The 27,284-nt window shown below is 40.8% G+C and overlaps 1 long non-coding RNA gene across 1 annotated transcript in view; it reads left to right on the plus strand.

The window, feature by feature from the left end:
• Positions 1-27,284, plus strand: part of LOC104975528 (uncharacterized) — a 196,520-nt gene that overhangs the window by 164,119 nt on the left and 5,117 nt on the right. Inside the window, exons 3-4 of the long non-coding RNA XR_009492355.1 lie at positions 18,795-18,858; positions 26,628-26,742. This is a non-coding gene — a long non-coding RNA (uncharacterized lncRNA). The remainder of the gene's footprint in view (positions 1-18,794; positions 18,859-26,627; positions 26,743-27,284) is intronic.

Raw genomic sequence — 27,284 nt, forward strand, 5'->3', positions numbered from 1 at the left:
GAACAGATGAGGAAGGAGGCAAGGACAAAAATGAAGAAATGAAGGAAAGCAATAGACAATGACAGGTAGCATCATTTGAACACAGCAAATTGTAACCCCTTGCCTTAGACCATTTATAAGTTCAGTTCTTCATGATTGGGGTGCTAAAGAGTGAAATCAATAAGAAAGATTTATCTCACCAAATAACAGAATGTTTTGAGAAACACCTTGTAATAAAAGGTCAGTAGGGAATTTCTAATGGACTATATATTCCCAGCCATTTATCCTGGGTATTGACTTGGTATGATGTAATTTAAAAGGGCTTGGGGAGCTTAAAGCAGATTTAAAGGAACTTTGAGTACTGACATGAAAAATAGGAGGGCAGGTAACAGTTGCTGTGTCCGTCAGTTGCAGCTACATATTGACAAAACAAAGTCACAAGACAATTCTGTTCTCTGTTGCCTTCCAACTTTTGTCTTCCATCAAAGAGGAAGGCTTTATGTCTGAAATGTGGTGATATTTTTAGGAGAAAATGAGCACACAAGTACAAGTAATAAATAACACTAATCTATTATTTAGAGATATTAATAAGTTCTCCTGTGTATATATGGTTTTAAACAGGAAAAGATGGGGGGTGTGTGCAGAAAATAGCGTTCAAAGATTAAATTGCAGTGACCTTTACAATGCCTTCAGTGTGTTACCACTCTCCTATGGGACTGACTTTATTTGGGGGCAGGGGTTTCATTTAGCCATAAAAAGTGAGATGTCACCACTTTTTGCTTTACCATTAATATCTTCTAGAACTGCAGCATCTCTTGCCGTAGCTCAAGTAATGTGTGGCTATTTAAATTTAATAAAAATGAATTAAAGCCCCATAAAGTTTCAAAGTTTATATAGAATTTTAGATTTATTCAGTGCCTCAATCACATGACCACATTTCAAGAGTTCAGGAGATCCATGCGGCTACCGGCAACAATGCTGCACAGAGAAAATGCAGAACTTTCCATCGTCTCAGAACGTCCTGCTGCGTGGTGCCGCTTTGGAACCAGCTTCATCTGTTTTTTTGACAACAAAGCTTTAGATATAACCATCAACAGCCAGTGTCATCTGACTTGGAACTTACAGTGTCTCTAGGTTTTTGTATTCACATTTTTTAAAAGCTGTTTTCATTTTAATCATATGTAGAAGTAGTAAGGATTGTAGTGAGCCTTTTGGGAAAGCTTGGGATGGTTTGGTACAGAGCAGCAAAGAACAAGCTTCTATTAATCATGCTTAAGAATTTGTTCCTTGCCACATGAGAGGTTGAAAAATAAGGTTAACTAATTAAGAAGGGAGTGAAAAAGCTGGCTTCAAATTCAGCATTCAAAAACCAAAGATCATGGCATCTAGTCCCATCACTTCATGGAAAATAGATGGGGAAACAGGGACAGACTTTATTGTCTTGGGCTCCAAAATCACTGCAGATGGTAACTGCAGCCATGAAATTAAAAGACACTTTCTCCTTGGAAGAAAATCTATGACAAACCTAGATAGTGTATTAAAAAGCAAAGACATTACTTTGCCAATAAAGGTCCATCTAGTCAAATCTATGGTTTTTCCAGTAGTCATGTATGGATGTGAGAGTTGGACCATAAAGAAGGCTGAATGCTGAAGAATTGATTCTTTTGAGCTGTGGTGTTAGAGAAGACTCTGGAGAGTCCCTTGGACTGCAAGGAGATCAAACCAGTCAATCTTAAAGGAAATCAATCCTGGATATTCACTAGAAGGACTGATGCTGAAGCTGCAGCTCCAATACTTTAGCCACCAGAGGCAAAGACCTGACTCATTGGAAAAGACCCTGATGTTGACGAGAAGGGGACAACAGAGGGCAAGATGGTTGGATGGCATCACCAGCTCAGTGGATATGAGCTTGAGCAAGCTCCAGGAGGTGGTGAAGGACAGGGAAGCCTGGTATGCTGCAGTCCATGGGATCGCAGAGCAATCTGCGGACACAACTGAGCAACTGAACAACAAAAAATTATACACATCTTTAAAACTCCCAGTATAACATTTTCCAAAATGCACTTTAAGAGTCCTCCAAGAAAGAACCCGAGACAAAGCATGGGTCCCTGTCAGTTACCAATGGGAAATGCTTCAGGCCCTTTTCCACACAACGGTCAAAGTGAGCTTGTAAAATTCTAAGGATATTTCCCTTCTTCTTAAAACAGAAATAATCTTCAGATGTTTCTTTTTGCCTTTTAATATCCAGACTCCTTACTGGGAGGTCCAAGGTCATGCATGTGGAGCCCACTTACCATCGCAGCTTTGTCTGCTGTCATTCTCCCCTTCTCTCTTGATCCAGACACAGTGGCTTTCCTAGTCTGCTAAATGGCCATATTCTTTGCAGGGTAATGTTTTTGCACATGCTGTTCCTCTCACCTGAAATGCTTTTCTCCTTCCTTTCCATCTGACAAGCTTCTTCTAGTAACTTGGTTCTTAACATGTCTTCTTTGGAGGGGATTCATGTGACACCTCCTGAGTCTCCAGAGCTTCCCTGTCTCATAGGGCTCTGTGTTTCCCCTTGGCCATCCCCTTTACAATTCAGATTTATATTTTGGCTTATTAATCTGTTTATTTTCTGTTGCCTGCATTAAACTGTAAGCTATACAAGTGTAGATACCATGGCTGTTTTATTTATCATTGGTTAACACCCACTGTGCTAAAGCCAATTTGAATTGCCTGCAAAGGGCTGATGATGTGCATGCATTTCAACCTTACTCCAAGTTCAGTGATGTCACTTTGATAGCTTGAAATCAACCACGTGGGAATCTTTTTTTTTTTTAAACCCAGCCGCCGCCGCCGCCATATCGAGCCGGGCATGAGCATGTGTGAGGGAAGACAGGGGAGAGTTAGCGCGGCGGAGGTGAGTCACCAGATCCGCACTCGTCGCCTGCGCAGGGAACGCTGGGACCGCGGCTGACTCCGGGAATCTATACATTATAGAGACTGGTAAACACTTTAAGTTGGATTGAAAAAAGTCTGATTTCTTTTTCCTTAGAGAGCTGGCTTTTAAACATTTGCCAGCATACCTCTGTTAGTGTATTGTATGGCATATGCTACATTCTTAGCATTGTTAAACAAATGACGTATTGTCTTCTGGACAATCAAAATACCGCTTTGAGAAGTTCTGCAAATTGAATTCATACATAACCTGATATTTTGAAGCAAATATGGCCAAGGGACACCTTTTCAACTAACTTTTTTGAATATAACTCAGAAGTAGCATATCTTTCCTTTTCTCTTTTGCCTTTCACCTCTCTTCTTTTCTCAGCTATTTGTAAGGCCTCCTCAAAAACCACTTTGCCTCCCTGCATTTCTTTTTCTCGGGATATGGTTAGATAACATCACTGACTCAACAGACATGAGTTTGAGCAAACTCCAGGGGACCGTGAAGGACAGGGAAGCCTGGCGTGCTGCAGTCCATGGGGTCACAAAGAGTCAGACAAAACTTAGTGAAGGAACAACAACAACAGAAGTAGTGTGAAACACATTTTGGAAAATGCTGTCCTAAAACATTAGGGAACATGCCCTAGTTTGGTTTCTGCATTGTATAAGAACTCCTAACACAGAAGAGTCCACAGCATCCTTTCTAAGGAAACTGAGTCTCATAATCACTGGGTGTTCCTGTTGTGCCTACTGCATAGAGCTCAGTGCTAGCAAAAACAGTAATCTTATTCGGTAGGGAACTCTTAGAGGTGGCTGCTTATACAACCTATAAACATGGATTGGCTATTTACTGTGTGTAGAAATTGTACGGAAGTAAGTAGCATTCAAGAAGAGTAACAAGAGCAAACAAACAGCAACTAGTAAAGAATCCACCTGCAATGCAAGAAACCCTGTTTTAATTCCTGGGTCAGGAAGCTCTCCTGGAGAAGGGATAGGCTACCCACTCCAGTATTCTTGGGCTTTTCTGGTTGTTCAGATGGTAAAGAATCTGCCTGCAATGGAGGAGACCTGGATTGGATCCCTGAGTTGGGAAGATCTTCTGGAGAAGGACACGGCAACCCACTTCAGTATTCTTGCCTGGAGAGTATCATGGACAGAGGAGCCTGGTGGGCTACAGTTCATGGGGTCACAGAGAGTTGACACAACTGAGCAACTAAGCACAGCACAGCACAGAGTACAGCCAAGTCATCAATCCATCCTACAAAGACTTTATGGGGTCTGGTCCTGCGTATGTCTGTGGCATGATTCTCCCGTGACCATCACTCTGTATTCCAGATTACTCCAGCCTCGGTTTGATCCCTGAATAATGATATGCTTCCTTCTCTTCTAGGACTTCTCTGTTTGAAATACTTTCCACCCCTACACCTTTGTCTTATTAACTTCTACTTGTCCTTTTGGTCTCAGCTTGACCGCCATTTCTCTAGGAAAGCCTTTCATTACCACTTCCCTGCATTCTAGGTTACTTTGTTTTAATCATTAATACAATTTCATTAAAAAAAAATCTCAGAACAGTTACATCAGTTTGTAACTACACATGTATTAGTATGATCAGTTATAATCTGCTATTACACTACACCATATGTTTCCTAAGAATAGAGACTTAACGTGTGTCATGTAGCCCCAGAACCTGGCCCAGAGCCTGACACCATAATTGACACTTAGTACTGGCTCAATGAATGAATGAATGAATGAAAAGCAGTTGATCAAAACCACAAGTACCATAAAACAGAGTGAGAGGGCCGATACTTTGGATACTAGAGAAAGTTTTCAAAGTTATCTTTTCAGATTAATATAACAGGTCTAAAAGTAACAGGACAAAATTTAAGATGGAGAATATGACAAAGAAGTGAGGAGGTACTGTGGAGCAGATGGAAAAGGAGTGAGTTTTAATTAACTGTAGGTTTAATGTGGTCTCAGAATAGTGTGGCAGAAAAGCTGATTCAGCCTCCAACTGCAGTAATTGGAATGTATATTCTTCACACGAGAGATAATTATTTCCCTCTCCTCGACATCCCCCCAATTACTCACGGAAGATTGTGCCCAAATCTGAAGAAAAAAATATATTTATAAAAAAGAAGCATGTTTAGAGGATGGCCAGAATGATTTTTGGAGACTCAAAATGATGTTGTGAGAGGAAGCTTCAAGGGTTAGCAGTGCTTATCTAGGAGGAAAAAAGTGTGTCAGAGGTCACATTAGTTGTCTGAAAATCTATGATTGTTGTGAATATTTCGAGAACATAAATTGCAAAAGTGGATAAAAAAATAAAACAACAATTCTATTTTTCCCCTTTAAACAATAGAAAAAATACTGAGATTTTGATTAAAAAATACATTTGGAAATATACATGGAAACAAGGACTATTTTGAGAGATGCAGATGAGTCAGCCATTAGGAAGAACTGTTTAAAATAATTAGGGACATCCTGTAATGAAATGGGCTGCCTTATGAAAATAGTGAGTTACTTTTCAGAGGAAGCAAGCAAAGCCAATCATGCAGGCTTGTTTGTTATTGGGAATTCACACATCTGTTAAGAGTATGGCTGAGCTGCCTGAGAAATTCAATGAGGAAATAAAGATAACAATTGATCTAAGATAGCTACTTTTTTAAAAACTGGAGATTAAAAATGAATTGTTGACTTTGGAGATGACCAAGATGTCTTTCAATAGGTGAATGAATAAATAAACTGTGGTATAATACATCCAGATAATGGAATATTATTCAACACTAAAACTAAAAGAGCTATCAAGTCATGAAAGAATGTGAAGCAAACATACATAGATGCATATTGCTAAGTGGAAGAAGTCAATGTGAAAAGGTTACTATTGTATGAGTCCAACTACATGACATTCTGGACAAGACAAAACTATAAGACAGTAAAAAGATCAGTGGTTGTCTGAGGGATGAAGAATGGGAGGGATGAATAGGTAGAGCACAGAAGATTTTTAGTACAGTGAAGGTATTTTGTATGACACTGTAGTGCTGGATCCATTTGTCAAAACCCATAGAATGTATAACACCCAGAGCAAGTTCTAATATAAACTTTGGGTGATAATCACGTGTCAGTATAGGTTCACTGATTGCAATGAATATAGCACTCTGGTGGGGGACGGGTGAGGAAGGTCACGCATGTGGCAGGGTTTGGAGTACCTTGGAACTCTGAATTTCCTACTCAGTTTTGATATGAACCTAAAACTGTGTGAACCTAGAACTGTTCTAAAAAACAAAGCCTTACAAAAATAAGTTGTTACACCAATTCATAGAATTGTGGATCTGTCATCTTTTGGTTTTCAATGTAAGGCTTCAAACTTTTATTTTCAAACTTTAACCAGGTCTCCATTTTTATCAAAAAAGTTTGTTGTAGTTTTACTGAAAATGTAGAAGCATTTTTCTTCTTGAGTATTGGTTGTTGTTGTTCAGTCTCCCAGTTGTGTCCGACTCTTTGTGACCCCATGGACTGCAGCACGCCAAGCCTCCCGGTACCTCACCATCTCCTGAAGTTTGCCCAAGTTCATGTCCATTGCATCAGTGATGCCATCCAGCCAACTCATTCTCTCAAGCCCTCTTCTCCTTCTGCCCTCCATCTTTTCCAGTATTGGTACCAAAATCAAACTTTTTTCCCCCAAGTATCACTTAATCAATAATCTAAATTTAGTCACAAAAATGATTTAGGTTTATCTGATAATATATGCAAAATCTATTGTCCTGAATAATAAAGTAGTTTGGGTTGGAAAGATCCCCTGGAGAAGGGAAAGGCTACCCACTCCAGTATTCTGCTCTGGAGAATTCCATGGACTATACAATCCAAGGAGTGGCAAAGAGTCGGACAGGGTGACTTTCACTTTCACTTTGCTATTCAGACAATAAAAAAGGGGGACACTAGAAGAGTCTAAGACTTCAATATGTTTTTCTTCCTTCTTTAATTAATTGAAATTGAGAATTGAATCCACAAGGGAAGTGTTAGGACTTTGAGCAATGAAGTAGAAAGCTTGCTTCTCCCTGGTTACCAATATAATTCAGATTCTAGAACATTGATTTGGGAACCCCAAAAGGATATTTGCTTTTGAGTTGCATTGATTCTGAAATCCCTATTCTCCCAGTAAGCCGTGGTCTGCGTACAGCAAATGGGACTGTTGGGTTCCTGAGGTGTGCCTTGACACGAGAACAGTGCATGTACTCTAGCATGGAACAAAGCAGCGCTTTGATTTCTATCAACTAAAGGATTTAAAAACTTAAGATATACATACTTTTTTCTTAGAAACAGTAGTGAGAATTCTGAGGTCTTTCCTATCAGATTTTAATTCCAGTCTTCCCTAGGTCATTTTCATTTTCTGTGCTCGTTTGATGTTTAGTGGCGGCCGTTCATATAGGAAAGGAAAAGTGGTACCAAGAAGTCCCTCGCTTAGAGCCAGAATTTTGACTCAAACTCTGGAGAGCACCACCCCCTGTCACTGCACAGCCCTTCAGACCAGAGGAAGATTACTCAGGTGTTCGCACTGCCCTGTAGAGAAATGATGCCTGAGTTTTCTAACGTTTAGTAAGAAACGTTAGGGTCATAAGTGAATGTCTTCATTAAAGAGAGCTGGGAAGTGACATGTCGCAAGAATGGAAAGTATTGAGAGTACCTGAAGGGACCGATCTGAGACCTGATCAGGCCTTCTGGATGCCAAGTAAATCAAACTTCTTTGGGAAAATGTCATGTGTTTTTTTTTTTTTTTTTTTATGGTTGCTTCCATTGAGGAAGTGAAATGTTCCTTGCTTTTTCTTTTTAGCCATCTTCTTTGCTCTTTCTCCCTGCCTCCTCCATGGAGTACAAGTAAACTATGGATTACAGAATTCTGAGTTTTCATGGAAGTATCACTTGGAGGAAAGAGGCCAGGCAAAGGCAGAGCCCTACTCATGCACAGACTCACCACGACCCAGCTCTTCAGTTTCATCTTTCCCATTTCTCTCTTTCTGTGTATGTTCTGTGGTCCCAGTATTCCAAGGTTCCCTCACATGCACTCACGTTTAGGGCTTGCCGCCCAATCTTCTTCCCGCTGTTGGCTTACGAGCTCTCCTTTCCTTACTTCAGCAAACCTTCTCTGGCTCCTTCTCAGCTGGTCTGGCATTGCCATAACTTTCTGTGCATAATTCTCCTTCATTTCCCACAGTTTTTTAAGAATTATCTGCTGAAACACGTCTCTCATACCAGACACTGAGCTCCTTCTATGTAGAAATGATTTATGTTTTTATCCCTAGCTTGTACAGTGGACTGGAATATAGCTGATGGTAAAGAAATCATTTATTTTGAATGAATTAATGAATAATACACTTCTTTTCTAGATATATCTTTCCTAGAGCTTGGGTCTTTTCTGGAATGTAATCATTTATGCGTATCTTTACTGAGCATGTGCTAAACTCTGGAATTAGTGAACGCAGCAGACACTGATGCTTTCTTTCCCCCTCTATTAGATCCATGAACTCTCTTCATGGAAACAGATGAAACACCTCCTCTCAGGTCCACTTTATCATTACTTACAGTAAATGGTTAGATGGATTGTAGGGCTTAGACTGGTAAAGCTCTACCATTATTGATTAATTCCGAACTGAGTGCACTGAGAAGGCATCTACATTTCTTTATCGAGGACACAGCATTGATTTCCAGACTCACCTGCTGCAGACCTAGGAGTCCTCCGCGGGCTCAGGGGTAGGCCGGAGAACAAGGAGGAGAGACCCCGACTGGGAGGTTTAGTCCCCCTCCATCTAGTACTCCATTTTCAGTTTGTTTTCTTTTTTAACAGTCATTTTCCCATAAAATGTCCTTTGAAGAATGAATTTGCTGCCTAAGAAAATTTGCAAGCCATTGGTATTGTTTGTGAGAAGGGAGGTCAAAGAAAGAAAATTGAAAATCGTGTGCCCACATTCTTTTTATTTTTTTATTACTGTGGTTAAAAAAAAAAAACACTTAATAAAAAAATATACCATCTTTACCATTTTTAAGTGCACAGTAAAGTCTTTATTATATGTGTTTTTTTGGGTAAAGATTTCTAGAACTTTTTCATCTTGCAAAGCTGTATTCTTTTAAATACAATAACATTGAAATAGAGTAACATTTTGCTGTTGGTTGCTCATTTCATCCTGTTTTTAAATCAATTTCTCTCCCTTTGGTCAATTTACCATGCTAGCATGGCAAAAGGTGTCTATTTCCCCTCTCCTATTTTCCTCACGAAGAGGACATATTAGCATACTAAGCTATGACTCTTCATTTGTAAATACCATGTCTTGGCTTTATTTATGTAATGAAAACTTCTAAGGACTGGGATGTAATATGGGTCACCTAGTTCAACCCTCTTATTTGACAGATGAGAAAATAGATTCAAAGAAGCTAAGTGACTTGCTCAAAGTCACAGAATAAGGTGATAGTAGCACATGGACTAGTTTTCTTATCACTTTATCCAGTGTCTTCTACCTACTTAATTAGGTTCATTTTAAAATCAAATGTTAGTATACCTGTGGCAGATTCATTTTGATATTTGGCAAAACTAATACAATTATGTAAAGTTTAAAAATAAAATAAAATTAAAAAATAAATAAATACAATAAAACATTATTGTATACCAAAAAAATAAAAAAATAAAATAAAATAAAATGTTAGTGGATTATCTGCAGTCTTTTACACTGAACTGCTATGGGCACATACACACCATTTCTTTTTGCAAGGATTGTTGCGGGGAGGAAGGAAGGAGAGTATTAATCATGGGATGTGTCTGTTGCTACCTCTTATAGATATATGCCAGATACTAATTAGTGGCTTTTCTTAGGCCTTCTAACATTTTCTTTTTAATTTTTGAAAACATATGGCATAAAAAGTGCCATCTTAAGTATTTTTTCAGAGTGCAATTCAGTGGCGTCAAGTATATTCACACTGTTGTATAGTCTTCACCACCATCCATCTCCAGAAATCTTTTCATCTTGAAAAAGTGAAACTCTATTCCCAGTAAATAATAACTCCCCAACCCCCTCCCCCCCACCTCTGGCAGCCACCATTCTACTTCCTGTCTTTATGAATTTGATTATCCATATAGAATAATGTAAGTGGAATCATGTAGTATTTGTCTTTTTGTGATTGGCTTATTTCACTTCATATGATGTCCTCAACTTTCATCCATGTTGTAGCATGTGTCAGAATGTCCTTCTTTTTAAACGCTGAATAATATTCCGTCATAAGTATATACCACATTTTGTTTATCCATTATCCATCAGTGGTTAGGCTGTCTTACTTTTGAGAGAACGTTATTATCCTCATTTCATGGATGATGAAATCAGAAATGAAAAATGTTCAGTAACTTCCCCCTGGTCCCATAAGAGCCATTAGCAGTGGCATTATGAGGTGAGCACAGATATACTTGAATCTAAAAGTCATGCTCTTTTCAGTGTTGTGAGGCAGTCTCCCAGTATCTGCAACATATTTAACCTATATCAGCATTGTTAGGAGAATGGAAGTCCTTAATATTACATTTTAGAACCTTTATTTCTCATATTTTAGAGATAATCTAGAAGATTTACTAACCTTTTCAAAATTGATTAGAGGTTTAACCTTTAAGGTTTATTTACTTGCCAGGAGTAAGGTATTTATTCAAAGTGATTTTATCATAGTTTGAATAGATAGCATTATTCAAATAAAAAGTAAATTTTTTTGCAAACACATTGGTAAAATACGAGATGTCAAAATCAACTCATACTGTTATGAAAAATCATTATGGCCTTTAGAGCTGGAGGAAAATATTATCAGCGTGGGCTTCTCCTCTGTAAAGCAAAGTGAAACAAACTGAGCTTTAAGGATCTATATCCCCACTTTGATGATAATAATAGCTAACATTTCCTGCCTTCCAGCTATATGCCAGGCATTATGCATATAGTAGATACACTTTACATACATTATCTCATTTCATCCTCTCAGCAGCCCTGGGAGGTCAGTACTCATCGCATCCTCATTCTGTGAAGGGGAAATGAGTGTAGCAGGGAGGTTAGGTAACTATTATGGGTTGAAATGTGTCCCCTTCCATTGCGGCCAAACGTATGTTAAGGTCCTAACTATTAGTGTCTCAGAATGAGACCTTATTTGGAAATAGGGTCTTTGAAGAGCTAATCAAGTTACAATGAGGTCATTAGTGTGAGCCCTAATTCAGTATGACAAGTGTCCTTATAAAAAGGGAAAATTTAGACACAGAGATCAACAAACACAGAGGGGAGACAGCCATGTGACTGGAGTGATGCATCTACAGACCACAGAATCCCGAGAATCATCAACAAACACCAACAGCTAGGAGAGGCCAAAAAGGATTCTCCCCTGGAGCCAGCAGATGGATCGCGGCCCTGAAGGCGCCTTGATATCAGACTTCTAGCCTCTAGGACTATCAGATAAATTTGTATTTAATCCACCCAGTTTGATACTTTGTTCAGCAGCTCTGGAAACTAATACAGTAAGTTTTCTAGGTCAAACCAACAGTAAGTGATGAAGCTGGTATTTGGACATAGGCACCTACTAAGAGCTCAAAAGATATTATCTGCTATTACTATTTATAACATTAGCCATACTATTTAATGTTATAATATTAATAATAAAACTTGGGGCTATTGTTGCTTCCTTTCTCCTAAGACTCTATTGTTATCCCTTTACTATGCTTCATCTGGGGCTTCCCTGATAGCTCAGCTGGTAAAGAATCTGCCTGCAATGCAGGAGACCTGGGTTCAATCCCTGGGTTGGGAAGATGCCCTGGAGAAAGGAAAGGCTATCCACTCCAGTATTCTTGCCTGGAGAATCCCCATGGACAGAGGAGCCTGATGGGCTACAGTCCGTGGGGTCAGAAAGAGTCGGACACAACTGAGCGACTAAGCTCAGCACAGCACACGCTTCAATTGGGGCTTGCTTGTCACAGATTCAAAAACCCATCAATCTCACTCAAAGCTGAGTATGATATCAAATATCTATACGTGAGCAGCTGGCCAAGTTCAGAAACCAGTTAGTCCCACTTAAAGGAAATATGCCCTTAAAAATCAGAGAAGGCAATGGCACCCTACTCCAGTACTCTTGCCTGGAAAATCCCATGGACGGAGGAGCCTGGTAGGGTGTAGCTCATGGAGTTGCTAAGAGTGGGACATGACTGAGTGACTTCACTTTCACTTTTCACTTTCATGCATTGGAGAAGGAAATGGCAACCCACTCCAGTGTTCTTGCCTGGAGAATCCCAGGAACAGGGGAGCCTGGTGGGCTGCCGTCTATGGGGTCGCACAGAGTCAGACACGACTGAAGTGACTTAGCAGCAGCAGCAGCAGCCCTTAACAATCTGTGTGAGACATGTGTGAAACTCTGTTAGAGAAAATTCATGAAAATGTCACTAAATTTAGGTCTTGTGCATAATACTGGCCTGAACCTGAAGCCCTACATACTCAGCAAGTGAAGACAGCAGGTTGTTGAAGTCCTGTGTTTTGATGAGGATTTATCTGGAGAGGATTATTATAGCTCTCAACTCTGCACTAATGTCTAGCATCTGAACATGCATCCACGGAAACATAATTCAACTTCTTAATTTTCCAGCCCTGCAGATAATTGGTTCCATAGAGACACAAAGACTCATGCTCTCAACACATGCGTCAGTGATGTTGCTTACCAGTAATCAGAGGATCAACTTCCTTTGAAGTTAAAAAATGTGTGTGTAGAGGGAATTGGGGTAGAAAGAGAATCATTTCTGGGTTCTTTATCATAATTAAAGTGGATTATGATTTTTTTTTATGGTGAAACAAATTTAGCAGAGCTAGACCCAAATTTTTCACTGTCTCTCTCCTCTGTATCTCAGCTGAAGTCTCTTGTGGTTTGACATGCTAAAGAGTACACTGGAATTTAGTGGAAAACAAAGCATGCAGTTTCTCTAGTTTCATGAATTATCCTCATTCTCATCTTTGGGGGAATTATGAATAGCTAAATTGGGGTAGAACTGGCTTTGTGGATAAAGTCACACAGGAGGTATGGTTTATGAAGGAATGGTTTCTGATTTAGCTTCTGCTTCTGGCTTGCTTTGACCCTCTGGGAAGTCACATTGTTCCCATGGCTTTGGTTGGGCTGCTTGTGAATACCAGAAACGCATAGCCCAGTGCTGCAGGACAAAGTTGCTGGGAGGGGTACTCTGATTGGAAATATGCTGCTACTGCTAAGTCTTCAGTCGTGTCCGACTCTGTGTGACCCCATAGATGGCAGCCCACCAGGCTCCCCCATCCCTGGGATTCTCCAGGCAAGAACACTGGAGTGGGGTGCCATTTCCTTCTTCAATGCATGAAAGTGAAAAGTGAAAGTGAAGTCGCTCAGTCGTGTCCGACTCTTAGCGACCCCATGGACTGCAGCCCACCAGGCTCCTCTGTCCATGGGGTTTTCCAGGCAAGAGTACTGGAGTGGGGTGCCATTGCCTTCTCCAGATTGGAAATATGGTGGTCCTCAAAAATGAAGAGCACTGTTATGGAATCCTGTCTCCATGTAGAGTTTGTTTGCATGACACAGCACATCAAGTTCTCAGAAAAGTTAGGGAGAAGAATATGACGGTTGATATCAGGAAACGATCTCTACCTTCTCTCTCGTGCTCAGTCACTCAGTCATGTCAGACTCTGCAACTGTATACACTCTAGTCCACCAGGCTCTTCTGTCCAAGGAATTTCCTAGGCAAGAATACTGGCGTGGGTTGCAATTTCCTTCACCAGGGCATCTTTTCAACCCAGGGATTGAACTTGCATCTCCAGCATTGGCAGGCAGAGTCCTTAGGAAGTTCCCATCTCCTTTCTCACTTAGCCTTTGGTCATAGCTCTGAAGTAAAAATAATCCCCCAAATCTTCATCACATTCCAGTTATGCCAAGTGGTGCTGGCTGTCTCCCAAGGTTGAAAGAGTCAGGACCAAGCACAAGAGTCAGAACCTGCCACAGTCAGCTCAGACATGTGCTCCATCTCTGAGTTGTGAAAGCCATTCTTTTAGTCTGACCCAAACTCCAGCTGAGACCGTTTTTCCCCTGCAGTTCAGACACTATGAATTTTACATTATTTTGTTTTGCTCCCTCTTGTTTTGGCATTTGATAATACTTCTATTGCTCTGTTACCTTGGAATTCCACCTCTGACATTTGCTTCTTGCTCGAGAAATTTAGGTCCAAAAAAGCAGATCTCACAGTCATTGTGAACTGTAGCTCTAGATGACAGATCCATTATACAATCAAGGTTTCCAGTGCTTGGCCCCATCTTGGTCTTGGTGCCAGAGAAATCCACAGAAGGCGGAGCAAAAGATTGATTTACCTAATCCTATTAGAGAATAGCTATAACAGTTGCCTTCTAAATCATGCACACTATTTCCAGATTAGTCATAAAACTTCAGTTATACCCCCTTGCCACCTCCAGAAACCTTTAGTGACTTCCCTATTATATTAAGTGGCTTTCACTGTAAACCATTCAAAACTTAGTGGACTAAAGCAATCAATATTTATTACTTTTAGCAGTTTGGTGGGTTGTTTTTCTGGTCTGGGTTGGCTCCATTGGGCTGGAATGTCTAAAGATGGCTTCATTCATGTATCTGGATGTGAGTAGGTGGGTGGGTCTAGGAGTCTTACCTGACACAGCTTGTCTGAAGTGCACCTGTCTCAGGGTTTCTTAAGACTTGGCTTGCACCACACTTGCTAATGTCTATCTAGTCAAGCCCAGAATCAAAAGAGGGATCCAGGAAGCTGTAATTGTTGCAGGGGATCATTGCTACAACACCCTTTAATGAGGTCCACACTCCTTAATGGGGCTTCCTTGGTGTCTCAATGGTAAAGAACCCACCTGCCAATGCAGGAGACTCAGGTTTGATCCCTGGGTTGGGAAGATCCCCTGGAGAAGGAAATGGCAACCCACTCCAGTATTCTTGCCTGGGGGATTCCATGGACAAAGGAGCCTGGTGGGCTACAGTTCACAGGATCACAAAGAGTCAAACTTGACCTAGGGGCCAAACAACACTCCTTAACATGGTACTGATTCATTCTGAACACGATCTAGCATCCCAACACCATGCCACATGCAGGCTCTAGCCAAACTGAACTTGCTGTTTCTAGCAGCTGTCACACTTTCTGTTCTCCATGCCGTTATGCTTGCACTTGTCTCTGTTAGAATCCCTCTCCTCCACTTGCCACTCAGCTAAATTCATCACAGAATAAAGTTTTTTAGCTTCTACAATATGTAAGCAATCTGCCATGCTGAGACCCAACCTTGCAGAATCCCAGCTACAAATCCTGCATAGTTTTCTAGGGCTATTATAACAAAGTACCAGGAACTGAGCGGTGTGACGACAGAAATGTTTTTATCTTCACAGTGTTGAAAGCCAGAAGTCTGAGATCAAAGTGTCAATAAGATTGGCTCCTTCTGAAGTTCATGAGGGAAGAATATGTTCCAGGCCTCTTTCCTTTGCTTATAGAAGGCTGTCTTTTCCCTGTGTCTTCACATGGCCTTATCATCTGTAACTGCCTGGGGTTAAATTTCCTTGTCTTCTAAGGACATCTGTCATAATAGATTAGACTGATGACAGATTAGATTTTAACTTAATCACCTCTTCAAATACTCTATCACCAAATCCAATCACATGCTGAGGTACTGGGCACTAGGACTTCACATATGAATTTCTTGGGGGATACAATTCTGCCCAACATAGTCTTAAGGACCCCCACTCAGTTGCTATCTCTTCTTCGAAATTAATAACTCCTATTGTTGTTGTTGTTCAGTTGCTCAGTTGTGTCCAACTCTTTGCGACACCTTGGACTGCAGCATGCCAGGCTCCTCTACCCTCTACTACCTCCCGAAGTTTGCTCAAATTCACGTCTATTGAGTCAGTGATGCTGTGTGATCATCTCATCCTCTGCCGCCCTGTTCTCCTTTTACCTTCAAATAACTCCTAGATAAAAATAAACTTTATCTTCCTTTGACCTCCCTTGCTAATTTAATTGCCTCTTTTATGATTCTGATCAGTTACTGTCTTGTGTTATAGTTGTCAATATCTGTGTCTATTTCTGCCATTCGTGTATTCAGTATTTACCACACACCACTCATGTGTCTGGCATTGTACCAAAGGCCAGGTGACAGAGGAGTTGTGGACTGCTGGTGCCCTGCTCGTGTCTTTCTGCCATCCACTGCTGCAGTCCATGCTGATGCTGTCATATGAAGCTCCATAACTCTCTGCCCCAGGGTTTTCTACCCGGTGCCCAGAGCAGGTGGGAGTACCAGGGACTTAATGCCTCTTGGGAGAAGCCCTCATTCAGTGATGGACAAGTGTTAGTGCATAAACAGCCCAGTTTCCTCATCTGCTTAGCCCTTCCCTTCATCCAAAGGTTGTTGGTGGATAAGCACCCCAATCCCACCCCTTGAGATGTGTGACATGGAGGTGTGACTTCCTAGAGTTTCATAATAAGATGGAACCTCAGCTGCCCTTGCCAGTTCCTGGTTAGATGATACATGTTCTCATTATCAGCTCCTTCCCCCATTCTTGCCTTATTTTCCTATTTTCCTACTTTCCTACCCATGCTTCCTGGGATTAGCTTCAAATGAACTACTTGCTCTCAAATACTTGTCTAGGGGCTGACTTTTAGGGGAACTCAGCCTACATCAAGTGGTGAGCAGAGAGGCTGTGGTTTCTATTCTTATATACCTGATTCACTACTCATGGGAATACAGACAAAATAATAGCGAATTGCATTACAGTATGATAATAGCTAACATTTATTGTGTAGGATCAAAACAATTCTAATACAAATAAGAAGTGCTATTATTCTCATTTTATATATAAGGAAACCAAGGCTTAGAGAGAGATTGAGAAGTGGCCCAGCAGCAACACAAGTTGAGAGGTACTAGGGATTTAAACCCAGGTTTGTAAGATTTCAGAGCCAGAACTCTGCCATTTAGTTACCTGCCTCTCCTTTAGTCATTTCTTCTCCAATTGCAGACAGTTTCAGAAGGGTTTGATTTGTTTAAAAACAATCAAAAAAAGTAAGAAACCAAAAAAACCTAACAGGGATTGAAGTCATGGGCCCTAAACATCATCCGGATGTCTAATTAATGGCTACAGTCCCTCACAGGGGACCCTGGCGTGGAGAAGTGAGGCACTGGGATCTAAACCTGCCCTAGGCCCCGAGAGGCATTTATCCCTCCAACCCAGCTGCTTACTCAGAGCAAATCCACCCCCCATAAATGCCAGCAAGACCTGGGTGGACCTGGCATCATGGGTAGGATTATCAGCTTCCAAGTGCCTAAGACCTCCTCCGAGCCCAGCCTCCCTCCTAAAGGCTGAAGTATTGAGATGGGGAAGGGTTTTTTGGCCCAGGTCACTGATGACAGCAGTTCAACCCCAGCAGCTAATTGTTCCATTCTCCAAGTGACCCTTTGGTCTGTTCCAGGTCGCAGGGGCAGCCTTTCCCACGGGAAGTCAGAAAGGCTGCTCCTTACAAGAGCTGGCCTGGTGGGGAGAGTGGCACCAGGTGCCTGGGGATGGCCAGGGAGGCAGGCTCACTGCTGATGGGCCCCAGGGCTCTGCCATTCTGGGAGAGCACAGCCAGGACATAGCATCTAGAAGGCCAGCACACTGTTCTTCCTCTCCTGCCTCTCAGATAAAAATGAGCAAAAATAACAAAAAACCAAAACAGCAACAACTGAAACTCTGATGACTTACTCCATTCTATTTTCCCAATTGCTGTAAATAGAAAACCTAGATATGAACTTGTGTTCTACGGGTCCCTGGTCCTGTGACTGTGGGCCAGTGGCCTCCGCTCTGCCAGCCTCTGCTCCCCCTGCAGGCAAGCGGGGGAAGTACTTTATCTGAGGCCCTGTGGGTAACGTGGCACGCCTGGAGTTCTATCCTGTGCCTCCGTTGATATCAAAATGCAAGGCTTCCTCTTAGAAAGGTGCTGCCATGTAACAGTAAAGGCTCAAAAGGTTCAGCTCCAGTGCGCTGCCATCAAGGCAGAACTGTGAAGGCGATGTGTTACAGGCTGATTGTTCTCAGTGTCACTCTTTTCTGTCTGCTAAATTTCAGGCACCCAGAATTCTTGATGTCTCTGCCTGTCACCACATTTCACCTGCTTATTAGAAAGAACCTGGAATTTGGATTTTCCTGAAATACTTAGATTTGGGTTTCGGCTCTTCCACTTACTGGCTGCACCCTGGTGGACACATTAATTCTAGAGTTTCACGTCTCAGTTTCTCATTTTTAAAAGAAAGGGGCTGGTCTGAATAATCTGTTAACTTTTCTTAGTTTAAAATGATAGATTTACAGGCAGATGGTCGGGTTAAGAATCTCTAGGTGTGTGAACTTGGACAAGCCCTCATCTTCCCCAGTTCTGAAGTCCCTCATTTGTAAAGTGGGAATAATGAAAGCCTGTACCTCTTGGACAGGGGTGCAAAAAGGGTCAGTGCAAAGGAAGCATTTCTTAGGATAGTCCCTGGCATGTCCTCTTAGTAGTAGCATCAGTGGCAGTAATACTCCTGATGTAAAATTCTCTGGTCTAGGATCACGTTGGTCATTTCCACCTTAGCCTGAATTTCAATCATGGCATTTCTTTTCTCTGGAGGCAGTTGCTTTATAAAGACGTGGTTAGCTGTTAAAGGGATTTCAGCCAGGAGGGGATATCTGAGGGGTTTTCTAGCTCCCTGGAAAGCATTCCACTTGGGCAGTTGTCTACTCTGACAATCTATAAAACGTGTTTTGTATGGATAGTTAGGTCAGGAGGTCATATATGTGTGTGTATATATATATATATATATATATATATATATTTTTTTTTTTTTTTTTTTTCCCTGTAGAGGCTCTCCCAGGAATGCTACACAAGTCTTCAGTCTTGAGTGTGAGGAGTCTTACGGGAAGAAGGTAGAGGAATGTGGCTGAAGATGCCAACCTGGTCCTGGTCTGACATTTCCTTTTTAAAATTTAAAGAGACTTCCTTATGCCTTTGCTTTCTCTTGGCTCTGCCAGCTGGCATTCTTATTCAAATCAGACCCCAGTCAAAGGGGAGTACACATCAGTCAGTCAGACAGGCTTGCAAGTGTGGGCTTTAATTACCCTGTGCCTTCTCATAGTTCTTACCCAAAGGAAATCGCTGCAGCAGAGGATCTGGACTTGATTCTCAAAGGAAGCGTTCAGTGAATAGAAAGTGCAGAACCTTCACAGGAAATTGGCATGCAGAGAGAGATGGAGGCAGGCCATAGTGACTGCATCAGCAGGACCCTCAGGACACAACAGAGAATCTCCAAGCCCTCAACTACCGAAGACTACCTTTTCCAAGGAGTCCTTTATTAAGTCTTTTTGTTTGTGATCTGTAGGCTTCCACAGCAGAAGTCCTTCTAATCATTGACACATATGGTTCAAAAGGGCCTTAATGGGTGTGTGTTCTAATCATCCATCCGACTTGTGAATCCCTGCTATGCCATTTCTGCCAACAAGTCTGCTCATCTCCGCTGGAATGTGTCTAAGAGCAGAATACTTATCTGGTCCAGTCTATTTTTGTCCAGGTATCTTAGAAACCTCTTCTGTAGTGAAGTGTTCTTCCAGAAGCTTCCACCTTTGGCTTCTAGGACTTCTTTGAGCCACTCAGCACGTATAATATCAGTGTTTCCCAAAATTCTGTTACTGATTCACTGCTTTTGCAACTGTACTCTACCTATGCTCTACCTGTAATACTATCAACTGAATATTTTCTTTTTATTAATAGTTGATTTGGTTATTTTTAACTTATATACTTTAGTTTTTTCCTAAACAAAATTATCTATGAAACTGTGGGTTTAAAGGGTAAGTATTGTTTTTCACATTATGTATAAAAATAAATATATATATCAAGTAAAACCATCTGTGTACCATCAACAGTGGCACACCATCTGCCTGTTCTCTAAATAACAATGTTTTATTGTATTTAAGTAAAGGTAGTAAGTTGGAGGGCTGTTTATTGAGTTATTATTATATGCCAGATATACAGTAGGTGCTTCATATATGTTATCTCAATGTCAAGTTTGATGTTCACAGTAATGCTCTGAACTCAGTTTTGTTTTCATAGTTGCTTTTTGATGTATAAAGCAAACTTCTAAAAATAGAAGCTCCAAGAGGGGCTCAAGTTATACAATTAATGAATGAGAAGTTTAGGACTTGAATTTAAGTCTTCTGGTTTCAAATGCCAAGCTTTGTCCCCTGGAGTTCTGTTTGGCCCAGAAAGAAGGCTTGGTGCTTTAGCTTTATTTTCTCAGCCAGGTTAGAAGAAGATATCCTTGACTCCCAACAGCTTACTGCTGATGAGAACAGTTGTTCACTCTTCAGTGAGTGCTCTTACAGACTCAAAATAGACAGCTAAGCTGACAGAAATGTGGCAGGTGTACCCAGCCACCATTCCTTTCTTTTGAGAAATGTCTCCATCTATAATCAAGCCCAAGTCACACCAGACACAAATAACAGATGTCGATATAAAAGTGGGATGGGGAGCAGGAAAGGACAAGCATACTTTCTCTCCAGCATCTCCGATCTAATCCTTTCCGTCCTTCATGTGCTACTTTGAAGCTGTGTTGTGTACCATGTGGCGGGATGGGAAGGTGGGAGTGCAAGAAAAGATAAGGGCAAGTTACAGGAAACCTATTGGAGCTATTAGCTCACTCAGGAATGGGTAAAAAACTCTGAAAACCATGAAGATCCTCAGGCTAAGGAAGTGATGTCCTCCACCGTTTTCTTCTGTTAGCTTCAAGAGCTTAAAGCACATATGTGCAGATTTCCTAAGCAGCTCTATATTGATATTTTAAAATATCTTAAAAAGAGCACCATGATAAAGGGTCTCATGAACAAATACATTTGGGAAATAGTCTTTACTACATTCTCTTTTTGTTGCTTCTAGATGTATATTACCCATTAAAGACTGAGACAAGACACTTGATAGCTTTGTTTAACTCAGTGCTTCTCAAACTTATTTGATCACTGTCAGGAAAAGTTGAAAGGCTTTGAAATGGCCACAAGATTTCTGGATGTCCTTTCAATTGAATATGATGCATTAACCCTCTTAGCCTTTGGATTATTTGATTTTATAGGGGTCTAGGTCTTTTACCGACTTTGACCAAACTATTTTATATATCTGTAAATTGTTGACAACTAATAGTAATGCAAATGATTCTTGTTTTTGAAGTACAAATTTTTTTTTCTGGTGGAGTGGCATAGATGCATCTGCTAACAGTTTTATTTCTACATTCCTGATAGCCTATATATGTTCTTTGAATTCTCTTTTGAACTCATTTTTTACATCTTACTTGTTCTCTCATTATTTAATGAAATAAAATCTTTGAAACATTTTAATTTTATATTTGTAGGAGAAGCATGATTTTTTCTTTTTTAAAAATTACCCTTTTCATACTCAGAATCTCGTTTTGTTTCAAGTCTGTTATGAATTTGGTCTCTTCAAATACTTGTGCATCTAGCCCCTGTGGCCTGCCGATTCTAGCCCCGGGCTTTTCCCTCTCTTCCAGCTTAGCACCTTTAAGTCTCAATATTGCAATAACCTACTACTTTCTGATCTCAGACTTCTTCCATAATGCCTATGGGCTGAGTAGCTTAGGGAAGCATGGCATGTAACATGATTTCTCTAATGGACCTTCTGCTAACACGTTTTTTATTTTCCCATCTTCACTTCTGGCATGATTGTCTACTCTCTGAGCTGTCATCCCCCAATCCTCACTTAACCAAATCCTTCTTATCTTCCTAGGGCCAGTCTCTTCCTCCATGCAGCCATTCTTGGTTATTCTAGCCTGAATTACTTACCTCCTGCACTGAAGTGCCTTAACACTTTGTATCACTCCTAAGGCGTTCTTAACGTACTTCCTGATGACATTTATGAATGTTAACAAAATCTCAACAAATTCTAAAAGACAGAATAATTCTTTATACTTTTCAGTGAGTGAATCACATGCTTGGTCCTGATGCATGAATTTGTTCTCTCAGACTCAGGTAGAATGCAAACAGTAATGTTGTTTCATGTGTGTATATGTGTGTGTGTGTGTGTGTGTGTCCACGTGCATAAGTGCATAAGGAAAGGCTCTCAAGTATGACAAGGACTTGTTATGGGAGGAAGTCAGGCAAAAGTGAGATCTCAAGCAGCATCTTGCAGAGGCTTCATTCATCCTGACCCTGAAGTGAACTCTGGCTTAGAAACTGTGTCTTAGAGTTGTCCTCATCAGTGAGTACCCTTGATTTGGATAAGAGCCACCCACTCACTTTCTGGGCATTCATGAGTGCAGAGTGGCTCACAGTAGCCTAAGGGAAGCTCTCCGAAGATAACCTATGGGCGCTGCTTGTTAGAATCCAAATCTTACAGGAAAAGGATGCACATAGGTTAAACGGGAATCAAGTGGGATCTAAGTGGAACACCAGCATTGTCCCTGACCTTGCTTCAGAAGAAAAATTTTTATATTGTGTTAAAATACACATAACATAAAATTGAACATCTTAACCATTAATCGGTGTACAGTTCAGTGGCATAAAGTACAGGCATATTGTTGTGCATCACCACCATCGATGCACAGAACTCTTTTCATCTTACAAAACTGAAATTCTCTGCCTATGAAACTAGAGCTTTTCAGTCTTCCCTTTCCCCTGGTCCTGGCAATCACCTTTCTTCTTTCTCTCTCTAGGAATGTGGACTGTTTTAAGTACCGATTTACAAATGGGACCATACAGTACTTTTCCTTGTGGGGAACTGTAATGTTTTTAAACAAATGGCAATACTCCTCTAAGAAGCAGTGCCCTGAAATGTTCACATCACAGAAATGGCCTCCCCAGCCCTCTCTTATTCTTCCCAAGTGCTGGAGATCCCTCTCGCTACTGCCAAAAATTTCAAATAATGGATCAAGAAGAGGCCCATGAAGACTTTGACTTACCTGGATCTGTATGACCCCTAATCCTGGTGAGGAAATCAAGTCACTGTGGTGCCTCTTAGAATATAGATTGCACGGCTCCCCGTCTGACCAGGGAAGAAGACTCTCCCACAATGGAGTATATGTTCTGTTTACAAAAATTCTTTTGCATGTGAATTTTATGTAGCCAGAAAAGCTCTTTCAGTATCACAATGGTTTTCAGCCTTGATTTTTAAGGCCCTGAATCCTTTTTTGAGATAGTATTTCTCACAGGGGCCATTTTTCAACAGAAGTGCAGAAATGTTCGGTCTGATGGAGGGGAGATGGGGTCAGGATTGCTCACAGCTCACCTTCCTCTGCAACTCCTGCTCTTCCATCTCACAGCCACGAGGCTTCTTGGGAAAAGCTTGCAAATTAATGAACTGAAAAATAGGATGCAGTTTTTCTTTTTCTACTTACGTGTGATACATGAAAAGTGGCCCCACTGCCACTAGAAAATACCCACCTCAAGTTCTTGGATCCTGTGAATGTTACTTTATTTGGGAAAAAAAGGGCTTTTGTGAGTGTGATTATATTAAGGATTTTGAGAGGAGGACATCATTCTGGATTATTCCTATTGGCCCTGAGTGCCATCACAAGCGTCCTTACAAGAGGGAGAAGAGGGAGATTCTAGACAGAAGAGGAGAAGAAACAGTCATGCAGAGGATAAGGCAAAGTGAAGACAAAGACAGAGATTGGAGTGATATCACCACAGGAAAGCTGGGGCCCACACCAAGAGCTGGAATGGAAAAGGAACTGATTCTTCTCTAAAGCCCCTAGAGAGACCATAGCCCTGCTAAGATTTTGGTCTTGTAGCCTTCAGAACTGTGAGAAAATTAATTTCTGTTATTTTAACTTAGTGGTAACTTGTTGCAGCAGCTGCAGGGAACTAATCTACTGTACAATTAAAAAAACATTTTCAAAGGTGTAAAAAAAATTCTGTAGCTTCTCTATGAAAATGGTGGTTGATTATTATCATTCCTTCTCTAGGCAGAAGATGAAGCCAAAACTAACATCTAGGATAAGCACTCAGATAGAATCAGAAAGCTTTCCCTCTCTTTCCTCCTTAGGGGAAATAATAAATCTCTGTCATTTCAGGTAGTTTGATTTTCAAGTTTTCCCCTACCTACTTATGCTTTGGGGAAACTCTTATGAGTGAAGATTCGGTTTCAAAGTACAAGCCCTTTTTCCAGTCAAATTTTCCTCTGCAAAGACTATATTTTGTTTCTGTGCTACTCATCCATTTACATAAGTTCTGGTGGGGGCGGGGGCAGGAGGGTGGGGAAGGAAATGTAAATGTCTTGGAAAAAAGGACTGTCTGCAATGAGAGATAATGTACCTTTTTATTTTGTGGAAATTAAGCTTTTACTAAGTCCATATAATATAAATATTTAAGCCATTAAGCAGCATTTTATGCAAATCAATAAATGAGAAAGAAACATCACTTGCAGAAAAAATAAATTTTCTTTCATGGAAGTAGTGCAGCCACTTCTTGACTGTTGTTGTATACAGAATAATCAGTAGGATGGCCATGTGCTGTAACTCTCAAAAAACCAACTCCATTAACTATTGTTAAGTCTTAATAATTCCTTGTGTTTGTGTAGTACTTTACAGTTCACAAAATGCTTTTATATTCAGTCTCTCTCATGTCAATCTTGCAAGAAGATAAAACAGGTTTCACCAGTTGGTATAGGTTGAATTATGTCTCTCCTGTTCCCTCCCCAGCCTCACCAATTCACAAATCGAAGCCCTAAACCACAGGATCTCAGCAAGTGATCTTATTCAAAAATAGATTCACTGCAGATGTCATTAGTTAAGATGAGGTCACATTGGAGTAGGATGGGTCACTACTGCAATGTGACTGGTGTCCTATACAAGGGGAAATTTTTAACACAAACACATATAGAGGGAAGAGACATAGGAAGAAGATAGTCATCTATAAACTAAGGAACACTGTAAGGCACCCAAGTTCTGGCACTTTGTTAAAAGCCGTAGCAAATTAATACATCAATGAGGTTTAGGAAGTGTCTTCATATCAAGAAGCCACTGTGGAGATCCTAGAAGAATGGATTCAGGACTAAACCCTGGATTTTCTGATTCCTAGTGCAGTGACGTGAAAATTTCAGATTCGACTGATTATTGGTGCCAGGGCTGGGTAAGAGCATATAAGCCATTATCTGCAGCTGAGGAGTCTAGAGCAGAAGCTGAGTAGAATCTCATCCTCTTTTCCAGTTGGGATGAGGGAGGTGAAGAAATCTGAATAGGTATTCTAGGCTCAGACAGTAGAGAAGGCTGAATTACAGCAAGCTTTGGGGTGTGGAGTTTGCAGACATGTGCTAAGACTAACACAGAGCAGTTGGTTCCAGGGTCGGAAAGCTGTGGTTAACAGCTGAAGAAGTCAAGAACTGGTGAGTTGAAGTCAAACTCACCATTCCAACTGCTCAAGAATTGATTGAGAATAGGGCAGGAGAGTTGTGTCATCAAGATGTAGGCATCTCTGTAGACCGGGACAGCTCAAGTGATTCTCCTTGAGGACTGTTCCTTAGGACTAGAGGAAGCTAGGGTTCCAACAAGGATTACACGACTCTTTCCCACTTAGTTTTTGTTTTTGAGTGGAGTGGAGAAATGTTAGGGAAATAGTGAGTTTCAAGGAGGGAGGTATGCCAGCTGACATCCTTTGCTAGGGCTCCGATTGAAGCCATGTATGTGTTCACAGTTGAAGATGACTGCATGGTTCACAGCTACCTTGTAAGGAAGAAGTGCAGATACTGTCCAATGATGCTCCCTGAAAGTCAGTTGTATAATGAGGACAAAATGCCCAGTGTGTTGGGAAGCATGTGATTGTAGGGAAGAGACACTCAAGCTACCTTAAGGATCAAAGGATTCATCATATTGATTCATGGATGAATAGGGGAGACAAGAACATTGGCCATGAACTTGACCCTCTCAGAGATTTTGATATGGTGTGAATACTGGAGGGATCTAGCACCTCTCTGACATCACACTGTCCATCAGCAGAGTGGATTCCTTGATTCCTACTCCTATCCTCTGCTCCTTCTTCTCTCTGATTCTATAACTCTTACCCCTTGGCAACCATAAGTTCATTTTCCAAGTCCATGAGTCTGTTTTGTAAATAAATTCCTTTATATCATTTCTTTTTAAATTCTGCACATAAAGGCTCTTATGATGTTTCTGCCTCTCTGTCTGACGTACTTCACTCAGTATGACAATCTCTAAATCTATCCATGTTGCTGCACATGGCATTATTTCATTCTTTCTAATGACTGAGTAATAGGCCAGTATATATATGTACCACATATTCTTTATTAATTCCTCTGTTGACGTTAAAGCTGTTTTGATAAGGCTGGAGAATGTCTAATTTCCAAAGACAACCCAAGAAGGAGGGGTTATAGAATCATGTACTTTATTCCTCACAGTGACTGTATGAGAGAGATACCTTTTATCCTCATATAAAAATAGAAGACTGTGCACAGCAAAGTGTAGTTAACCTCCTGAAGGCCACACAGCTAACTAGTGACAGAGGTGGAGTTGAAGCAATTCTATTTGATGACAAAACTTGTACTTTTAACCATTAGGCTATACCCTTAGAAACATTTGCTTTTCAGTATGTACCCAATGAAATAAGATAAAATAAATCTTTAATATCTCCAGTTAAATTTCCGCTTGGTTTGAATAATCCAACTTGCCTTTTGTGTTTCTAAGTGGTTAGTGTGGTTTGTAGCAATACGGCCAGCAGAGAGAACCGGCAGACAGTCATCATGAAGAAGGCCAGAGCTCACGAGGAAGGCCCCAGCACTCATCTGCTGTCTCCTCCATGGTGGGTATAACAGCAACAACAAAATAATAGCATCTCAGCAGAGCTGCTTTCAGACAGGCTTATGATTTTGGCTTAGACTTGACTTTGTAATATTTCATGACTGAGAGAGAGAGAGGCAGAAAATGATGCTGTTTTTGAGATAATACAGTAACCCAGAATGCGTAAGTGATTTGCAGGAAAGCTATCAACAAAAAGTAGGAAACGGATTTTGTTCCCTACTTAAGCAAATATTTTAAATTTGGGCAGGGGAGCCTATTGCTCATGTGGACTTGTTAGCTAATTTTAAGCTTCTTGACAGATTTACATTCCTCGGGTCGATGGTAGGGATGGATTGAGTGTCACATTCCATTTGCAGAGGAGACCATGTATTGGGCTCAAAAACTCACAAAAATAGCTTTTAATTTGCTTCCCCTGTAAGCGGATTATATAGAATTTGATTTTCACGTCCTGAGGATCTTACCTATATCCCAGCCACTGTTACAAGAGCTGTCAGAGGAAGGGAGCTGCTTGTGTTCTGCAAAGCCAAATAACCGTGTTTCCTT

The sequence above is a fragment of the Bos taurus genome, chromosome 22 (genome assembly GCF_002263795.3).
Source record: "Bos taurus isolate L1 Dominette 01449 registration number 42190680 breed Hereford chromosome 22, ARS-UCD2.0, whole genome shotgun sequence".
In the NCBI taxonomy this organism is placed as follows: Eukaryota; Metazoa; Chordata; class Mammalia; order Artiodactyla; family Bovidae; genus Bos; species Bos taurus.